The 18,384-nt window shown below is 53.1% G+C and overlaps 1 protein-coding gene across 2 annotated transcripts in view; it reads left to right on the top strand.

The window, feature by feature from the left end:
• The first annotated feature begins 807 nt into the window (after positions 1 to 807).
• The window catches only part of AGPAT3 (1-acylglycerol-3-phosphate O-acyltransferase 3), a 95,993-nt gene continuing 78,416 nt past the window's right edge, over positions 808 to 18,384 (top strand). For both annotated transcript variants that reach the window (XM_030835536.2, XM_030835534.2), the window contains exon 1: positions 808 to 944. The gene's annotated coding sequence lies outside the window, so the exon portion shown is untranslated. The remainder of the gene's footprint in view (positions 945 to 18,384) is intronic.

The following is an 18,384-nucleotide window of genomic DNA, read 5'->3' as shown; positions in this document are numbered from 1 at the left end:
AAAGGGCGCTTTACTTGGGTCTGAAACACGACCTCGCGCGGACCAGCGGCTCCCAGGACGTCCCCCACGGCGACCCCCCGAGACCCCCCTCCCCGCCCCACGGCGGTAACCGTGGCCTGGGGGGAGTCTCATGCCTGGAAACACCCCTAGTGCGCGCAGCGGGGCCCCTGGGGAGATGGGGCAGTCCAGGAGGTCCGCACTGTCCGTGGTGCTGCCTGCCGCCACAGCCGCCCCCCCCCCCCCCCCCCCCGCCTCCACCGCCACGTATGCCGGCCCACCATGCAGTTCCCCCAGCCCTGGGTCCAGCCTCCAGGCGGTCTGTGCCCCCGACGGATCCCCTCCCTCCACCGCCAATCCAGCCCTCCACCGACCTCGCTGTCCCGCCCCCAAAGTGTCCCGCCGGCCCCAAGCCCTCCGGGTGCTCCAGCCGCGTGCGTTACTGGACACGGGCCCGTCCCTTCGCAGCCGGCGCCCCGCCAGGCCGCCCACCCCGGTGTCCCCCTGTCTCCCCACGTGTCTCATGTTTTCCCCGCTGTCCCCCTGTACCTCCCTGTCCCCTTGGCTTATCCCCCCTTGTGTCCCCCCCTTGTGTCCCCCCCGACCCGTATTCCCTCCCCACCGTTCCCCTGTACTCCCGCGTCCCCGGCATGTCTCCCCGCTGTGTCCCCCCCGCACGTCCCGTGTCCCCTCCCCGCGTGTCCCCGCCGCCCCGCGCGCCGGCGGAACTGTGGGATCGCCGCGCACAGGAAGTGGCGGGGCGGCGCGGCCGAGGGCGGAGGGCGGCGGGCCGGGCGGGGCGGGATGGGGGCCGGGGGCGGCGGGCGCCGCACTCGCTGAGGCCCGACGCAGGGCCGGGCGCGCCCAGGGCCGGAGCGCAGCGGCCGGAACGGCCCGGAGGCGACGCCGGGGCCGAGCGCGCGACGAGCAGGTGGCGGCGGCTGCAGGTGAGCGGCGCTGCCCCCAGGTCGGGCCCCCGCCCGGCCCGCCGCCCGAGGTCGGGGCTGCCTCCACCGCCGTCCCAGGTCGCCCCCGACCCGGGCCCCGCGCCGCAGTGGGCTGGCTGCGCTCCGCCCTGCGCGGGGCCTGCGGGAGGACCGGGACTGGGGCCCGCGGGCCCCGGGTCCCCTCCCGGCCTCCCCGGGGCCTCGTCCGGCCAGGCCCAGGCCCCGTCCCCTCCCCGTCCCCGCAGGCCCGCCTGCGGCGCTGCAGCCGGGCGCGCCGGTCCGGGCTGGCGCGCGGCCAGGGCCGGGGCACCCCAGGAGGGGCGGGCGACCCGGCTGGGCGAGGGCACGACACCCCCGCCCCTCTCCCCGCGGGGTTTCTCGGGCCCCTCTGCTCCCCGCGGACGCGACGTGCCCCCCTCCCCACCTCGGTTTCTGGGCGCTGGGGACCCGGCCCCGAGCGCTCCCCCGACCCTGCGCTCTGTCTACGGCCGGGGGTTAGTTTCACTTTTTGCTCGGCCAGGAGGGAGGGCTGCAGGTGGGAATGCGCAGCAGTGGTGGGTGCTGAGTGTTCAGATTTGACTTTGGCGCTTGGACCAAAGGCCGTCTGTGAATTTCCACGGTTCCAGTCAGGTGATGGGGTCGGTCAGTAATCCAAGAGCCATTTGGGAGGAAAACCACCGCCACCCCAGGGCCGCCCAGAGCACCCAGGTCGGTTGATCCTGCCCGAGGGTCTCAGGAAGGCAGGCTGTGACTAGCAGTTGAAGCTACCTTGAAAGTATTGTGCTGGTTCCTCTCTTTCTTTCTTCCAACTTTTTTTTTTTTTTTTGGCTGTGTTGGGTCTTCGTTGCGGTGCACGGCCTTCTCACTGCGGTGGCTTCCCTTGTTGCAGAGCACTGGCTCTAGGTGCGGGCTTCAGTAGTTGTGGCATGTGGGCTCAGTAGTTGTGGCTCACGGGCTCTAGAGTGCAGGCTCAGTAGTTGTGGCGCTCGGGCTTGGTTGCTCTGTGGCATGTGGGATCTTCCCGGACCAGGGCTCGAACCCATGTCCCCTGCATTGGCAGGGGGATTCTTAACCACTGTGCCACCAGGGAAACCCCACACCCCAGACTTTTTTTTAAAGCACACTATATACAGCCTCCTCTAAGAGAATACTAGAGCAGTTAGGTTCCTTTTCATAGGAAATATGATCTCACGAGAAGGAAAAATGAGGTGGGCCGTTGGCCGTGAGATAGACTGGAATGAGAACTGCCACCCATATTAAGGGTGGAAACCACCCAGAGATCCCAAACCCCGAGCGGTGTGTGGTGGCCTGGCGATGGCTGTGTTTTGAGGGGCCCAGTGATGCTGGACTAAGCCGGGGGGGGGATCCCCTACGTGTTCTAAATTACAGCTCTGCCGGCTGACTGTACTCATTTAGGGACTGCTAATGAACGTTTTCTCCGTTTAAAAGCTTCATAAGGGATCTCAGTGAGATTCTGCACATTCTCGAATTTGATCATTTCCTTACTGCTTTCCCTCCCCCTTCTTTGCATCCTAACTCCACCCTCCTCTCCTTCAAAGTTGCAGAGTTGGCCTGTTACAACTCACTTCTGTATCCCTTTCTCAGCCACTCTGAGGGAATCTTCCTGATTACATTGTTTAAAAAAAGGTGCTACGTGTGATTGGCGTTCACACACACGTGATTGACATTCAGAACGCCCACACACGTGGCTGAGGGTCAGCATACACAGGGCCTCCTCTGGGCCTTGGAAGGCGCAGGCCTTGATGTTCTGAACCACACTTCACGGGCACGCAGACTGGCTGTGTTGGTCGGAGCATGCTGTTCACCCCACCTGCGTGGGGCCTGCGGGGGCATGTCTGCCAAGAGGCCTAGGCCGAGCAGTAGCCTGGAGAAGGTGCGGGAGCAGAGGGTTAAAGTCCCTGTCGTAGGAAGTGAAGGGAGGTGCAGGAAGGACACTTGCATTGCCAGGGTGTGGACTCCAGAAGCCGCCTCCTGGGAGGCAGGGCCGGCAGGCTGATGTTCCATGTGCCTGTCCCACGTCTAGGTGCCAGGGCCAGGGAAGCACACTGAAAGCAGTTGTTTATTTTGGAAGTTAGAAAGAGTGCATCCACCGAAGTGATCTGGGCTGTCCGTGTTTACTCCAGCGTCCCACGTTAACCAGCGTGGGTCCTGATACACAGGGTTAGCCCTTTACATGTGACAACTCTGCTAGCACTTCCACCTTGGAAAAGAGTGGTCTGAGAAGACCCAGAGGTTGGGTTACCCCCCGAAGGTTGGGTCGCAAATCGGCGTGGCCAGAATTTAAACTAAGATCTATGGACTCCCACCTTCTCAGCCCCATCTGTCTGCTAAGAGTCTGGAAACACTTTTATCTCTGGTCAAATCAGAGGTAGGAGGGAAATGTTGAAATCAGTATAAACAAGGAAAATGAGAAACAGAAATTGTGTTTGAGGAGAGCCAATTTACTGGGTTTTCCGGGGCGGGGTGGAAGGGAGGGTGTGGTCAACGCTTCCAATCGCATTGGACCCCCAAAACACACATCTTCCCCTGACTTTCAGCCTGACCTAGCGTGGGAGACAGGACAGGGGGCTTCAGTGGAGATCAGTGGCGGCCCCTCGCTGTTAGCAGTTAGCCCCCCATCAAAGTCCACCTGGGGCAGAAGCAGTGGCTTCTGCTTCCATCTTTTTCTTCCCTCTCTTGGGCCTCATCAGAAACTCTAATATTTTACTGTTACAAGTTGTGGCAAAGCATTGGATACAATTGGCTACATTTGCCTGTTTCTTAATGATTTGACTGTATGACATAAGATCTTTAGTTACTCAGTCTTCTCATTGAGAAACGTATGTTACAGTCAGATTGGACTGAATTTTGTAAAACAATTGCTTGGAAATTTCATGGATTTTACTTTTGGTTAACCAAGGAATGCTTGAGGTTTTAAATGAGTTGATTCACATTGTAAAGCGAAATGACTCTGACTTAATCCGTTGTTTCTAAAACCACTTCGTAATAATCTTAAACTAATCCTAAATTACTGATTTCAAAATGCTGGATTTTAGGTAAACACATGAGTGGTCCAGCCTGGGACAGTCTCTCGTTTAATTATTGAGAAGAATTCACCATGTCCTGTTTATCTTTGTGGAGCAAAGTGCTAGAAACCGAAACACGGATCATCTGGGGGCGGCATCTGTGTTTCTCTTTGGAGGCAGAGGAGCAGATGCCCGGGGAAAGTTGGCCCAAGTTCCCGCCGCAGGGCTGGAGCCTTTGGCCCTGGACGCTGTGCTTTAATTCGCCTTGTCTTTCCGCAAGTGCAGCCAGAAGGTCACAGATAGGATACATTTTAAATATTAGTGTTGAAAGAAACCGTATCCTTCAGTATGTGACAGGCAGATGTCTTCTTCCAGGCAGAAGTGCTTCGCATCACGCAGGACTAAAAACCGAAGCTGAAGCTGGGCGCTCCTGGTGGGAGCTGCCTGCCAGCAGCCGAGAGGCCTGTCCTCAGGTGGCCCCGGGAGGCCATGCATCATTGATGTGGCTCTTCTCAGTTCCCTCCGAAAGTGGGTGGGGAACGAAAGCAGCGATAAGAAGGGTGGTAGTGAGTTCTACCCTGAGCAGCGTTGAGAAGCTGCAGTGAGGAACACCTTTACCCGATCTGCTCTCACGGGTCCTGTGAGCCCCGCTGGCTGCATCCCCGGGGGCGGACGTGGGGTGGGGGCTGAATTCCAGAGCTCCACCGACGGGGGTTCTTTTTCTCTTCATCACTCAGTTTGCTGACCTGAAAACTTTATAAGTATATGCTGACGTTCAGTGTGTCCCTGCTTTGCGTCTGGTCTGATGACAACAGCTCCAATTATTGTATCTCCATGAGGCATCGTATGGGCTCATTGTGTTGTTTCTGTGAGGACAGGGTATTGCCCCATTACACAGCTGGAGGGACTGGGCGGGAGAGCTCGGCCACAGTCCCTCGGCTGGCAAGCGACGCACCTAGGTTTCCAACAAGGTCTCATCGAATCCAAACCAACGCGGTGCTCAGAAGACTCAGTCTATGAAAATCTGCATTTTTGAAGCAGAAACTCAGTGACTGGCTTCACAGAAGTATTCATTTAAAAAAACCTTTTCGCTTGTAGGAGGCGAGACTTGGTGGACTGGGGCCCGGAAACCCCCATTGAAGATGATAGAAACAGGTACACGCTAGAAATGATGTTGCCTGGGGAAGAAAGAAATTCCATTTATGCAGATTCATCTGTGCTCAGCTTTTCATTTTCCGCTCAGTAGCGGTAAAGTGAAGAGCGGCCTGTTGACTCTTACCATAAAGAATGTGCTGGTGATCGGGTTATGCTTCTCATACATTGATTTCTAATTAGACCATCGCCCCAGGCTAATTGGAGTGACTGATTGGATGAATGAATGAGGATACACGTCATCCTTATGTTCAGAGAGAAATGAATCAATTGGTATGCCTTCCAAAATATGGCTTGCTAGGAGTGATTTTTGCCAAAATAAGACAAGTCAGATTGTTAGATGAAGCCGTCACCTGTTTGGGTTCCGCGTGAGGAGGACGCCAAGATGGGACGTGCAGGAGGTTCGGGGGGGGGCACACTGTGGGGGCTGGAGGGGGTGATCCGACCCCTGAGTGAGGGGACAGGGAGCGGGGAGGCCTGGGAGGATGTGGCTCTGAGAAAGTCAGCCTGGGGTCCTCGGGCCCCGCCCTTCGGGCAGTCAGGTCCGGCAGGCACCCCCCAACCCCCGGCGGCAGGTTCTCTCCTGAGGGGAGTCTGAGTGTCAAAGCACCCTGACAGCCTCCACGTTTAGTGACTTGGAGTCCACAAAAGTAGAAATAAATAATCGCAACAGTAAAAGGAATCCCAAACCGTGAATAGTCCCTGGGCCCCCGGCAGTGTTTTGGTTTAGTTTTAGGAAAAGCCCTGCAGTCTGGCAGGTCCCCTTGAGCCGTTATTTGGGCTCCTTTGCTGTAACTAGTGGTGAGCTGGTACACAAAAGTGAGTGTCCAGCGATGAAAGGAAGCAGAGTGCTTCCAGACGGGGGACAGAGGTCAGAGCACACGCCTGTTAGCGCACGACAGCTATTTTCAGCTTCCTAAATCGAGGCGCTAACTACCGTAACTTCAGTTCTAGAACATTTGTTAGAAAATGCTTTGGTGGCCTGCGGTCCAGTTCTAGCTCCAAGCCAGCAGGGTGTTTTCCTGGGGTCCCAACTGCTTTGTACCTGGCATTCTTTAAATTTTAATGAGTTATTGGGTATAAATGTTTCTCCTACTTTGGTAAACAAAGCTATATGTGAGAGCTGCACACAGATCTAACAAGTGCCAGGTGGGGGTGGCCGTGCCGATGAGTGATGACTGTACGTCTCTTCTCTCGGATGTGCCTTGCCTGACCCCCGGCCTCTGACCCCTCTGACCCCCAGCCTCGGACCCCTAGCAGACATGCCAGGCAGGTACGGGACCAAAGTCACTAGCTCTTTGATCTGCTGAGACAAGACACAAATCTAGATCTTTCTATGCAATTATTCATTTTTAACAAGCTGCAGGCAAACGAAACAATGTTCCTGCCTGAATTTAGCCTCTGGGCCACTATTTTTACAACCTCTGGTCTACACTGTTTGTTTAATTTTCACAATAAAGTAAGTGAGCCAATTAAATGAGGACTAAATGGGCACTTTCAAAATGCATGCAAGAGAAGCAAAACAAGAATAACGGAAACCCAAGACTTTATGTACAGATGAAAACCAAAAGAATTGTCTTTCTTATCTCAACTGTGGCTGCTGGAAACAGGATGGGGTTACGTGATGCTGGGTAGAGGAAGAGAGAAGATGGTACCCAGAGAGGTGTCAGTCTGGGAACAGAGGAACTCCGTGTGTCTCCGAGTGCGTGCAGGAGGCCCTCCTGAGGTCCATGTGAAGATGAAGTAATGTCTACAAAATGCATCGGGACTTTTACCAGAAGGCGCTCCTCATCCTGCTCTGTTTTGATGGCATGTCCTGTGTCCCCGCCTCCTGTTACACGTGTAGAATGGGACCACTGGGCGGGGAAGTCCAGGCAGGTTAAAATTTACACAGTGATATTTACACTGGGCTGTTTCCCAGAGCGATGGGAAAGAGACTAAGGGTGTGAATGGACCCACATACTCCATAGCACGTGGTATTGTTAAGTTTTGCAATAGATTGGATGCAAAACACTCCTGTCTGATTGTGGCCTGATGTGTGTTTCCTGGTAGATGGAGTTGATACTCTCCCTATATTTACTGGTAGACGTGTTTCCTCCCCTGTGAATTCCTTCACCCATTTTCCTGTTAGGTGATAACTTTCTCGTGCGTATTCCTTACGTATAATTCTATATGATGTGTTTCCTTATGTATTCACGATAGTGATCCTTCGTTGTCACGTGTTCATTAGGTACCTTTCCTAGCCGTGTCTTGTCTTTTTACTTTATTTTGATGAACAGAAATTCTTAATTCAATGTGGAGTTTATCCATCTTTTCTTTTGTGGCCTTTCGAGTGTCGCTGAGAAGTCTTTCCCAGCCCTGGGGTCACTCGTGTGCTCTCCTGCGTTTTCTCGTAGAAGTTGTAACGTTTGCTTTCCACACTGAAGCCCTTGGTCCCTCGGGAGTAGACTCTGGTGACGAGTAGGGAGCTCTGTCCCCATGTGGAGAACAGTTGTCCTGACACCAGCCTCGGCCGGTCGGTCGTCTTTCCCTGCTGACCTGTTGCGCCACTGCGGCCGTGTATGCCGTCCCCTCGGTTGGCTTCTCTGTCCTGCCGGTCCGTGTGTCTGCGTGAGTGGCACCTGCCCCCGTAGCTGTCTGGACATCCTCCCCTCTACGCCCCCTGCCCCCTGGGTTCTCCAGAGCACCTGGTTATTCGTGCTCTTTGTTTCTCTGTGTTAAAATCAGCTTGTCAAGTTTCATGAAAAACTTGGTCAGGATTTAGATAGAAATTGCACCAATTCCATAGATCAGTTGAGGGGAATTTCTGTTTTATGGTATTAAGACTACCTGCTGTAAACGTGGTGTGTCTCAACTAATGTAGGTCTTCTTAAACGGCTTTTAATAAGGCCCTGTATATACTGTAAGTAACTGTCTTAGACTCTGTGCTTAAATTTATTCCCAGGTGTCCTTCTTATTTTTTGTTACTTTCATAAGTAGTATTTTTAAATTTTATTTTTTTATTTAAAAAAATGTCTCACTCTTGTTGGTGTTGAACAGAAATGCAGTTGACCTTGGATATTGATTTTATATCCAGTCACCTTGCCAATCTCTATCTCTTATAATTTACCTGTAGATTTCGGGGAGTTTCTGCGTAGACAGGGAACGGTGATGGCCTCGTTTCTTCCTTATGCCTTAATACTTTTCCATCCTGTTTCACTGCCTGGGCCAGCGCCGTCAGGACCGTATCGAACGGAGGTGTGAGGGGGCGTTTCTGTCCTATTTCCTGATTTTCAGGAAATGCTGCTCAGTTTTCCCGTTTGGTGTTGGTACAAACACGGAGACTGCTTAGTTCAGAATCTTCCTACGGCTCCTCCTGGGAACAAAGGAGCAAACAGACGGAAGGAAATGAGAGGAGAAGAGATTCAAGACTTACCTTCACGGGTCATCAGGGAGACGCAAAAATAAAAGCACAGTGAGATGCCGGCCTGCCGCACCCGGGGAGCCAGGATGTAGAGAGAGTGCCTGGGCCGGTGTGGTCACAGACGTGAGTCAGCGGAGCGCAGGTGCGGGTGTGGACTGGTGGGCCGTGTCTGCACAGGGGGCTTTCACCTCTAGGCGTACCTGGCACGTGGTCCCCGGCACGTCTGGGCGGCCCCAGTATGGGCAAGGTGTCCCCAGCGGCACTGCTTACTAACGGCCCCGGGGGCACTGCTGGGGGAGAGGCAGGGGTTAGGGCTAAGCGCAAGGCATGGGGGGCGGTAAGAACGCCTTTTCAAATTTCTTGTATTGAAGTGACGACGTGCTGGGAGGAGACTCAAGACTTCATATAAGGGGTGGGAAGGTGCAGCGGGGAGGGGCCACGGTGTGTTACTTATCTCCTTGGATTATGTTTACCTGTTTACAATAATGAAATTATAAAAAAAAAAGAGAGAGAGAGAGAATGCTTAGTTTTCTTTAGATGCTCCCTTTCCTGTTAGAAAGTTGTCTTGTTTATACAAGTATTTGACTGAAAATGCTTTATCAAAGACTTTTTCTGCACGTATGAAGCTGATTGTGTAAGATTTTCTCCTTTGATAGGTGGATTTGGTGAAGTACATGAGTAGATTTTCTGGAAATGTCCCATCTCGGCCATGATATATTATTCTGTATTGCGTTACCACGTTCGGTTTGTTAATATTTTGTTTAGAATTTGTTGCACCTTTGTTCAGAAGTGCGCATGGCTTGGAATTGTCCTTTATTACACTGTCCCCGTCTTGTCTGGGTTAGGTGCCGGCTTGTACTGGTTTCATCATATGAGTGGACAGTATTGCCTCCTTTTCTGTGGTATAAAAGAGCTTCTGTGAGACTGAGGTTATGCCTTTCTTACATAATTTCTTGGTCTGGGCCTGGCTCTCGTGCAGACAGATTTTTACATCCTGGTCGATTACTTTAATAGTACAGATCTGTTCAGCTTTTCCAGCCTTTTAAAAATAAGGTTGGGTATTATTTTCTAGGGAGTGATCTGCATTAGTTATCTGTTGCTATGTAACAAATGACCCCAACACTTACTGGCTGTCAACAGCACTTACCATCTCACCGTTTCTGTGGTCCAGGAATCCAGGCTCAGCTTAGCTGGGTCCTCAGGCCCGGGGTCCCTCACAGGCGGTGACCAAGGTGCCGCCTGGGGCTGCAGTCTTATCTGAAGGTGCCACGGGGCAAGGATCCCTCTTCAAGTTCATCCATGTTTCTGTCAGGATTCAGGTCCTTGCCAGTTGTGCTGAGGGCTCCCCAACCTGGCAACTTGTCCGTCAGAGTGAGAGTGAGGGGGAGAGGGAGGGGGAGACACCAGCTAGACGCAGTCTCAGTGTTGTAAACCACATCTCGGATGCCACCTTCCACTACTTTTCTCGTCCACTTTTTGTTGGAAGCCAGTCAGTAGGTCCAGCCCGCCCTCAAGGGTGCGGGTTACACAAGGGTGTGAACCATGGGGGTCATCTTAGACCTGTCTACCCCAGTATCCGTGTCAGTTACATTGTCTGTTTCTTGGTACAGAAGTCATAATACTTTCTTGATTTTTAAATCTCTACTGTATCTGACATTAAGCTCCCCCTTTCATTCCTGAAATGTTTTTGCTTTTCTTTGTTCTTGATTCATCTTAGCAGAGGCTTCTCTGTTTCTTTGCCATTCGCAAAGAGCCGACTTTCAGTTTTATAGGTCTTGTCCAGCACATCTTTGGTTCCCGTGTCATTAATTTATCCTTTCGTTGTAATCGTATCTTTCCACACTCCCTGGGTTGTTTTTTTCCTTTCCTGGTGTTCCCTTTACAGGTTATTGAGTTGAAAGCTTAACTTCTTTTTTTTATTTTTTCTAAGCATAGTTTCTTAATTTTCAGACTTTATTTCTATCATAAGCATTTAAGGCTATAACCTTCCTTCCTGGTTCTGCTGTCCTGTGTCCTGTATATTTTGGTGTGCAGTAATATCATTGCTCAGTATTTGAGTTTTTGAGCATTTAAAAATCCTTTATTATTCTTCTATGACCCGTGAGTGATACAGAGGTACTTTTATTTTCTAAATGCACTGGCATTTTAGGTTATATATTTACTGTTGGCTTCACCTCAGAAGCCTCGTGGGCAGAGGACATGGTCTGTGTGGCACTGACTGGCATTCTCTGAGACGTGGATTACACCCTGTCACCTCCTCCTGGCTCAGGGACCCGCTGTCAGTTCTGCTGTCCTTCCTGCATCAGTAATGTTTCCTCTCTGCTGTGTTTGTGGTCCCTTTAACATCCAGTATTCTTCAATTTTTATTTTTTTTTATTTTTTGGCGGTACACGGGCCTCTCACTGTTGTGGCCTCTCCCGTTGCAGAGCACAGGCTCCGGATGCGCAGGCTCAGCGGCCATGGCTCACGGGCCCAGCCGCTCCGCGGCATGTGGGATCTTCCCGGACCTGGGCACGAACCCGTGTCCCCTGCATTGGCAGGCGGACTCTCAACCACTGCGCCACCAGGGAAGCCCCAGTATTCTTCAATTTCATGGTGGCATCTCTGGAGTGGATTTCTTCTTATTTTCCTGCTTTGGAGTCAATGTGCTTCCTGAGGATAAAGTTTTGTGTCTCTCAGTAATTCTGGAAAAATTTCAGCCATTCTTTTGTTGAATTTTGTTTCTACCTTATGCTTGACTTTCTCACACCATCTTCCAAGCCTCTTCAACTCTTGTTCATGTCTGTCTTTCAGTCTTTTTTGGCCACATTCTGTGTGATTTCCTCAGCTTTCCTTTCCAGTTTTCCAGCTCCATCTTCATCTCTGTCTAATCTGCTGCTTAACCTGCTCCTTATTAAACTGCTCATTTCGGTGATTATAGTTTTCATCCTCGAGCGTTCTCTGTGGTTCTTTCCAAACCGTGCCTCTTCTCTCGCATGGTGGTCTTTTCTTTGCACATACTTCAATTTCCTTTTTTATCTCTAAGCATATTACTCTATATGCTGCAAAGAATAATGCCAAAGTAATAACAGCGCCCCAAATCATACCGAAGTCTAAATGTCTTGGGGGTTGAATCCCGCTGTTTGTTATGCTGCCTCTCACTCCCTGAAGCTAGTTTCTCGTGTGCCTTGTAGCTTGGACTGTGCTCTTGTATTCAGGAGGACTTTGTCTGCAGGTTCCCTGGAGCACGTCTCCCTGGACAGGTTCTGCCTTCAGAAGTGCTGCCTGCTTCTGCCAGGAGCCCAGGAGTGGGACTGATCCGGAACCATGATAGGTGAATTTTCTGGACTCATAAAAGGGAACTTCTGAAGACATCATTGACAAAGAAGGAAAATGATCCCCAAACAAAACTCTGAGCTTGACGAGGTTGCTAAGGTGAATCGACACAAATGCTGATGAATAAACAATAATGAAGTTAAGGAATGCCGTAGGTTGGAGTATACCTAAGTGACTAAGGTAACTTGGGGTAAATTTTATCCTGGCCTACAACTGCCTGCTGGGAGACAACTGTGGTGTCCGGGGAGCTTAACGCTGGGGGCCCCTCCCTCCCAGTGCACATCTTTATCGAGCACTTTAACCAGGTTGGGACACAACTGCAAAACCTGTCTCAGATTTTGTCTTCAGTGAACTGAACTTCCCGTCAACGTCTCTGCCGTCTGTACAGCTGCGGTGGCGTCTGCTTTTTAGAACTGGACACTGAGCCACCGTCCAGACAGTTTTCTTCAAATGACATTTTTTGGTAGCTGGAAAACTACCATACATGTGCGGTGTGCAGCATATGCCAGTAAAAGTGAAGGGGCGTGTTTTTAAGACGGTTCATACATTTTAGCACGTCCGATTTCAAAACTGGAAAATAAACGTCGGGACTTCCCTGGTGGTCCAGTGGGTAAAACTCTGCGCTCCCAGTGCAGGGGGCCTGGGTTCGATCCCTGCTTGGGGAACTGATCCCCGCATGGAGGCCACAACCAAGGAGTCTGCACGCAGCAACTAAAGATCCCGTGTGCTGCAATGAAGATCCCGCGTGCCACAACTAAGACCCGGTGCAGCCAAAATAAATTAAATAAATAAATATTTTAAAAAAGGAAACTAAATGGGAAGGGAAAGATGCTTAATGAAGCATCTGGAATGGTGTTATCTGGGGGGCTCTGCCTGAGGTCCTGTCTGCCAGGGACCTCCCGTCGCCCCTTGTTATTTTAATTACCTGCGAGGCTGTGACCCCAGCTTGCTGTCCTCTCAGCTCCGAGCCCTAAACCCCAGGCCCACAGGCTTCCCCCCCGCAGGCTGTGTGTCCTCAGCCCAGGCGCTCGATCTCAGCAGGCCTCCCCTGTCCACCCACAGCCGTGAAACACCCCTACCCTCTCCCCGTCTCCTGCGGTGAGGTCACCGCGCTGGCGTCCAAGCCAGGCCCCTGCCCCGCCTTGACCCCTTCCTCCGTGTCTCTCCCCAAACCCCCACTGTCCCTCGTGGAACCTCACTGATTCCCCCCCGAGACAGGCCACACACGGGCTGCTCCAGTGCCCCCAAAGGTCCCCAGGCCTCCAGTTCCGCTCCCACCAGATTCCTTCCCTAGGGCGCATCGAGGTTGTTTCGGTAGCCCCGGTACTGTCCCCGTCACTCCCGGGCTCCAGCCCGTGGTGACGCCCCACCGACGCTTCCTCCTCTTCCTGGTCCTCGATGTTGCCCCAACCGGGTCCCGGCTTCTCCCCCGAGGCACGCTGCACCTTGGACCTCTCGCTTCACCAGGAGGCCTTCCCCACCCCGAGTCTGCCTCGGAATGCACACGCACGCACACCTGTGCTCACACGTGCACACACATATGCTCACATATACCCACACGTGGACCACGTCGTACAGCTGTCTTTGCGGCCCACTTTCCTTGGTTCACGTCACACTGCTGACCTTTGCCATCTGCCCCTGTCCCTGGGTAAAGACCGCGAGGGCTGTGCTCGACTCCGTTGTGTGGTCAGCGACGCCTGCGGCTGGCGGCACCAGAGCTGTTTGTGTTTCCCTGTCGGAAGTCTGGCGGGCGCCCTGCACGGCTCTTCCCTGGTCGGCTTCCTGAGGGCAAGTCCTCCCGGGGATCGCTGAGCCAGGGTCCTCACGGCCAGAGACTTCCGACCCCTGTGGCCGACTTACCCCCAAAGAGACCACGCCTGTTTCCACTCACACTAGTAATACTTGAAAGAATAACACCATTCTAGGTGCCTAATCGTTTTCTCATTTCCACTTTATTTTCCAGTTTTTTTTTTTTCCAGTTTTGAAATCCAACCTGCTAAGGCTCTGTCCCTGCGTTTCACTGTGCACTGCGGCAGTAGGCAGTAGCATAACCGACACTCCCCTGTTTGTTCAGGCCCGCAGTGCACATACATGGCAGGTGACTGGTCTGCCCCCGTGGGAGCTGTGGGACGGGCCCCGGGCTCGAGTGGCTCCCGGGAGGTGACTTCATGCCTCTCGGTGGTGGCCCTCTGCTCCTCATGGCTCCCTCAGGGGCTGGTGAGGATTAGAAAACATCACGTGTGTAAGTACTTTATAGAGCGGTGTCACACACGAGGCGCCGCACGCGTGTCGGAGCAGCGATGCCGCGCGTGGGGGTGAGCGGCGAGTCCCAGCAGGGCTGCCCGCGGACAACAGCACGTGGACGAGCGACCCGAGGCCATGAGCGCCTCAGGGAGGGCAGAGATGGACATGGCTGAGCTCTGCACAGGCTCGTTCCCAAAACGGCCACCGTGTCCTTAGGCAGCTGACAAGGGTCCCGGCTACCTCTCGTCTGGTGCCCCTCAGGTGCAGAGCAAGAGAATGGTGGGTTTTGTCCGTCCGCGTTGCTCTCCGCTTTTGCAGAAGCATGTGGCAGAGGCCTTAGGCTGCGTCCTGCTGTGTCCGGCGCGTTTCTGGAACACGGGAGAGGCCGCTGTCCACCAGCCCGCGCCCAGACCGAGGGCTTGTCTAACATCACAGAAGTGCTGGCTTTCTGTGCCAACTTGACGTGTCCCGCGGTGCTGAATCATTTCATGGCTCAGCACATCTGAGCGGAGCTTCTTTTCCCTCTAAAGCATCCCTGAGGGTAGCAGGGATGCTGGCCGCCGAGCCTCAGGGGCCACCTGCCCTCTGTGTGGCGGGAGCAGGCAGGGCACCTCGCCCGTCTGTCCCTGTGTGGCTCTGAGGTTGCTCCTCGGGGATGCAAGGCTGTGTTTGTGAATCACTGGGAGAAAATCAAGCCGGGACTTTGCATGGAGTCTTGACTGATGAACGCTGCGAGTCCAGTTTCAGGCTTCTGGTGGAGCGGGCCTAGATGAGCCTGTCCCGCTGTGTCATCAGGGGCTCTGATGGGCTCAGAGTGGATACGCTCCCTTTCTCAGCAGTGTTCTTGCCATTTGTGTGTGTGTGTGTGTGTGGTAGCACAGTTGTATTTAAAGCAGTGACTTTTGCCAGTTATTCTTTTTATTCGCACTCACATACATCCACCAAAACCCGGAATAAGCACATAGGTAGAGGGCGGAACCCGACCCCGGTGCGCTGACATGCAGGGAGCAGGCGGTGGTGGCCTGGACGTTTCAGGGGAGCTGTATCAGGCGTCGTGTCTAACTTGACACGTGTGACAAGTAGCAGTGTGTTAGCTGTGCTCAACGAGAGAGATTTGCTCCAGGCTTGGGGTGTGTTTACAGGGTTGACCCTTCCAAGCTGGGTGATGGGGGGCCGGGGAGAGAGACACAGAGACAGGACAGAGGCAAAGAGAGACAGGGAAGGGGAGAGGGAGAGGGAACATGAATAAGAGAGAGGCTTCTTGTAAGTAAGACTTTTTTAGGAAGAAAAGAAAAGTGAAGAGGAAGTGAGTTGCTAGGTGTTCGTGCTTTGTCAGGTATAGTGTATTTATTTCCAGAGAGGGGTCGGTTTCTTCTCCTTCCAAATTTTATAGAAGGAAAAGAAAATTGGAAGTATTTAATAATTTTGTCATAATTGTTATTTGTAACTTGTTGATTACATTGTACGTCCAGGAATGGGTTAGCTTCTTTTTTTTCAAATTAAGAAATGCTTTAGCATATGAAACACAGAGAATACTGGAGCCCCTGTACCTACCGTCCAGTGGAGGAATTAACCATTGCGGGTACATGGGAAGCCAAAGAGTTGGCGGAACTAAAAATTTCTAAAATTCTTAACATGTAAGCAGAAAAGGGAACGAGAGGCAAATAACAGCAAGTATGTTGTGTCTGAACCTGTGAGGCCGTGAGGCCATGAGCCACAGAGCCACACAGCCAGAGACGTGGCTGGTCTGGATTAAGATGTGCTGTTAGGGACGAATGCACCCTAGGTTCACAGACTTAGTGTGAAAAAAAAGTAGAACATCTCACTGATTCTTTTAGATTGAATAGACGTCAAAATGATAATATTTTGGATATATTGGGTTAAATAAATGTATTATTAAATTATTTTTGCCTATTTCTCTTTTTTATTGAAGTCTAGTTGAGTTACAATATTGTGTTCGTTTCAGGTGTACAGCAAAGTGATTCCATGTTTTATGTGTATGTATACACACACATACACACACACACAAACACACACACACATACTTTTTCTCAGATTCTTTTCCATTATAGGTAATTACAAGATATTGAGTATAGTCCCCTGTGCTGTACAGTAGGTCCTTGTTGGTTATCTATTTTATATATAGTAGTGTGTATCTGTTAATCCCAAACTCCTAATTTATCTCTCCCCCTCTTTCCCCTTGGTAACCGTAAGTTTGTTTTCTATGTCTCTGGGTCTATTTCTTTCTTTTTTTTTTTTTTTAGCGGTACACGGGCCTCTCATTGTTGTGGCCTCTCCCGTTGCGGAGCACAGGCTCCGGACGCGCAGGCTCAGCGGCCATAGCTCACGGGCCCAGCCGCTCCGCGGCATGTGGGATCCTACCGCGCCGGGGCACGAACCCGTGTCCCCTGCATCGGCAGGCGGACTCTCAACCACTGCGCCACCAGGGAAGCCCCTGTGGGTCTATTTCTGTTTTGTATATGAGTTCATTTGTATCACATTTTAGAGTCTACATATAAGTGATATCATATGATATTTGTCTTTCTCTGTCTGACTTCACTTAGTATGATAATCTCTAGGTCCATCCATGTTGCTGCAAATGGCATTATTTTTTATGGCTGAGTAATATTCCATTCTCTGTGTGTGTGTGTGTGTGTGTGTATGCATGTATATTTCAATATATACATATATATATCAATACTATACATATATTCTTAAACCAATCGTCTGAAGGACACTTGGGTTGTTTCCATGCCTCGTTTGCCTGTTTCTTTTTCCTTTTTAATGCGGCCCTTAGGAGATTTAAAATTGCATTTTGGCCCCTGTCATGTTTCCCCTGGACGTGCTAGTTGTGGTTCTGAGTGGCCTCATGAGGGTGGAGCTGTATGACCTGGGCGGGTCCTTCGTCTTTGGGCCCCGCACCCCAGGAGTCACGGGAGGTTTGTCTAGTGTGTAAGTCTCTACCCTGCGGGACCCCGTGCCTCTGGCCAAGTGCACTTAATACACGTGAAATGCTCAGAACAGAGTCTGGCAAATCCTAACCACCAAGTGTGTCTCATATTATTATTAATAGAATATTTGGTAAGATCTTCTTTGCTGTATAGACATGGATTTCATAGATTGTCCACACCCAGAATTTCAGAAGGATAGGTGTTCCAATCCGGAAATGCCTGGGCGGGTCAGAACCCCGGCGCTGGCGGCTGTCGCGTGGTAGGGGGACAGGCAGAGGACACCCCCAGGCGTGTCTCCCCGGGAGGTGGCTGCTTTCCTGGACTGGTCAGCACATGCAACAACCAGGTCGTGGTGTTTGCTCCAAGTGGGGTCGGGCCGTGACTCTGAGGGCAGGAGTTCGGGGAGACCCGCCCCCCAAAACCAGCAACAGGCACCGACCCCGGTAATACAATCGCTGCACAGCGAGCGGGAAGGTCCGGGGGACCCGCCGGCCTGAGAGCCCCTCGGCGCGGCCCAGCCCCACCCTTGTCTGTCCTCGGGGCCCTGGGGCTGGAGCCCGGCCTCGCTCTGCCCTTGCTGTGCGGCCCACGAGGGCCCCGCGGAGGCTGTAGAGCCGGAGGGGCAGCGCCTGCTTCTGTCGCGGGAGATTGTGCGGGGACGCTCCGGAGGAGAGGCTGGGACGCACGGGGCTCCTCGTCCGCTCCTGGCGCCGGTGCTCAGGGCCCCCAGGGTCTCCGGGAGGGACGCGCCCGGAGCGCGGTGGCCGTGGCTCTGGGCTCCTCGGGCCGCTGTAGCCCCGCTGGGAAGGCCAAGGCCGTCAGCCCCGGAGCCGCTGCCCCTGCCGCCCAGCCGCCGGCCCTTGAGGGTCTGCCGTGGTCCTGCGCGCAGCCTCTGAGGGACCCGGGGCCCTGGGGACCTTCTTCTCCTCTCTGCCGTGGGCACGGTGTCTGTCTCCTGAGACACCCTTGACCCAGCTGGGCTCTGCTGTCACCAGGCATGTGCCACGCTGTCCCTGGCAGCCCAGAATAGTCCCCGGGCTGGGGGCCCCGCCCCTTCCCTCTTCTCCCGCCCCACTCCTCCCCTCCCCCCTCCGCCCGTCTGTGTCATGAAGCCTTTGACTGGGAGCCGGCGATGGGGGTCGTACCCTTCTCAGCACATACGCTTTCGTGGCGAGCTCATCGCTGGAAACATGTCAAACGTGAACCTTGTCTTTGTGTACCTGCCACTCATTCTTCCGTATGTTCTGCGGCTTCTCAGCGGAGCGCGATGGTCTCCGCAGCTGAGCGACCCGCAGCCCGTCCCGCCCCTCGCTGGCCTGCGTGTGCCGTGCGGGCACCTTGGGCCTGGA

The sequence above is a fragment of the Globicephala melas genome, chromosome 4 (genome assembly GCF_963455315.2).
Source record: "Globicephala melas chromosome 4, mGloMel1.2, whole genome shotgun sequence".
NCBI classification, from domain to species: Eukaryota; Metazoa; Chordata; class Mammalia; order Artiodactyla; family Delphinidae; genus Globicephala; species Globicephala melas.
The sequence above is the reverse complement of the archived record's forward strand: the minus strand, read 5'-3'. Positions and strand labels throughout refer to the sequence as shown.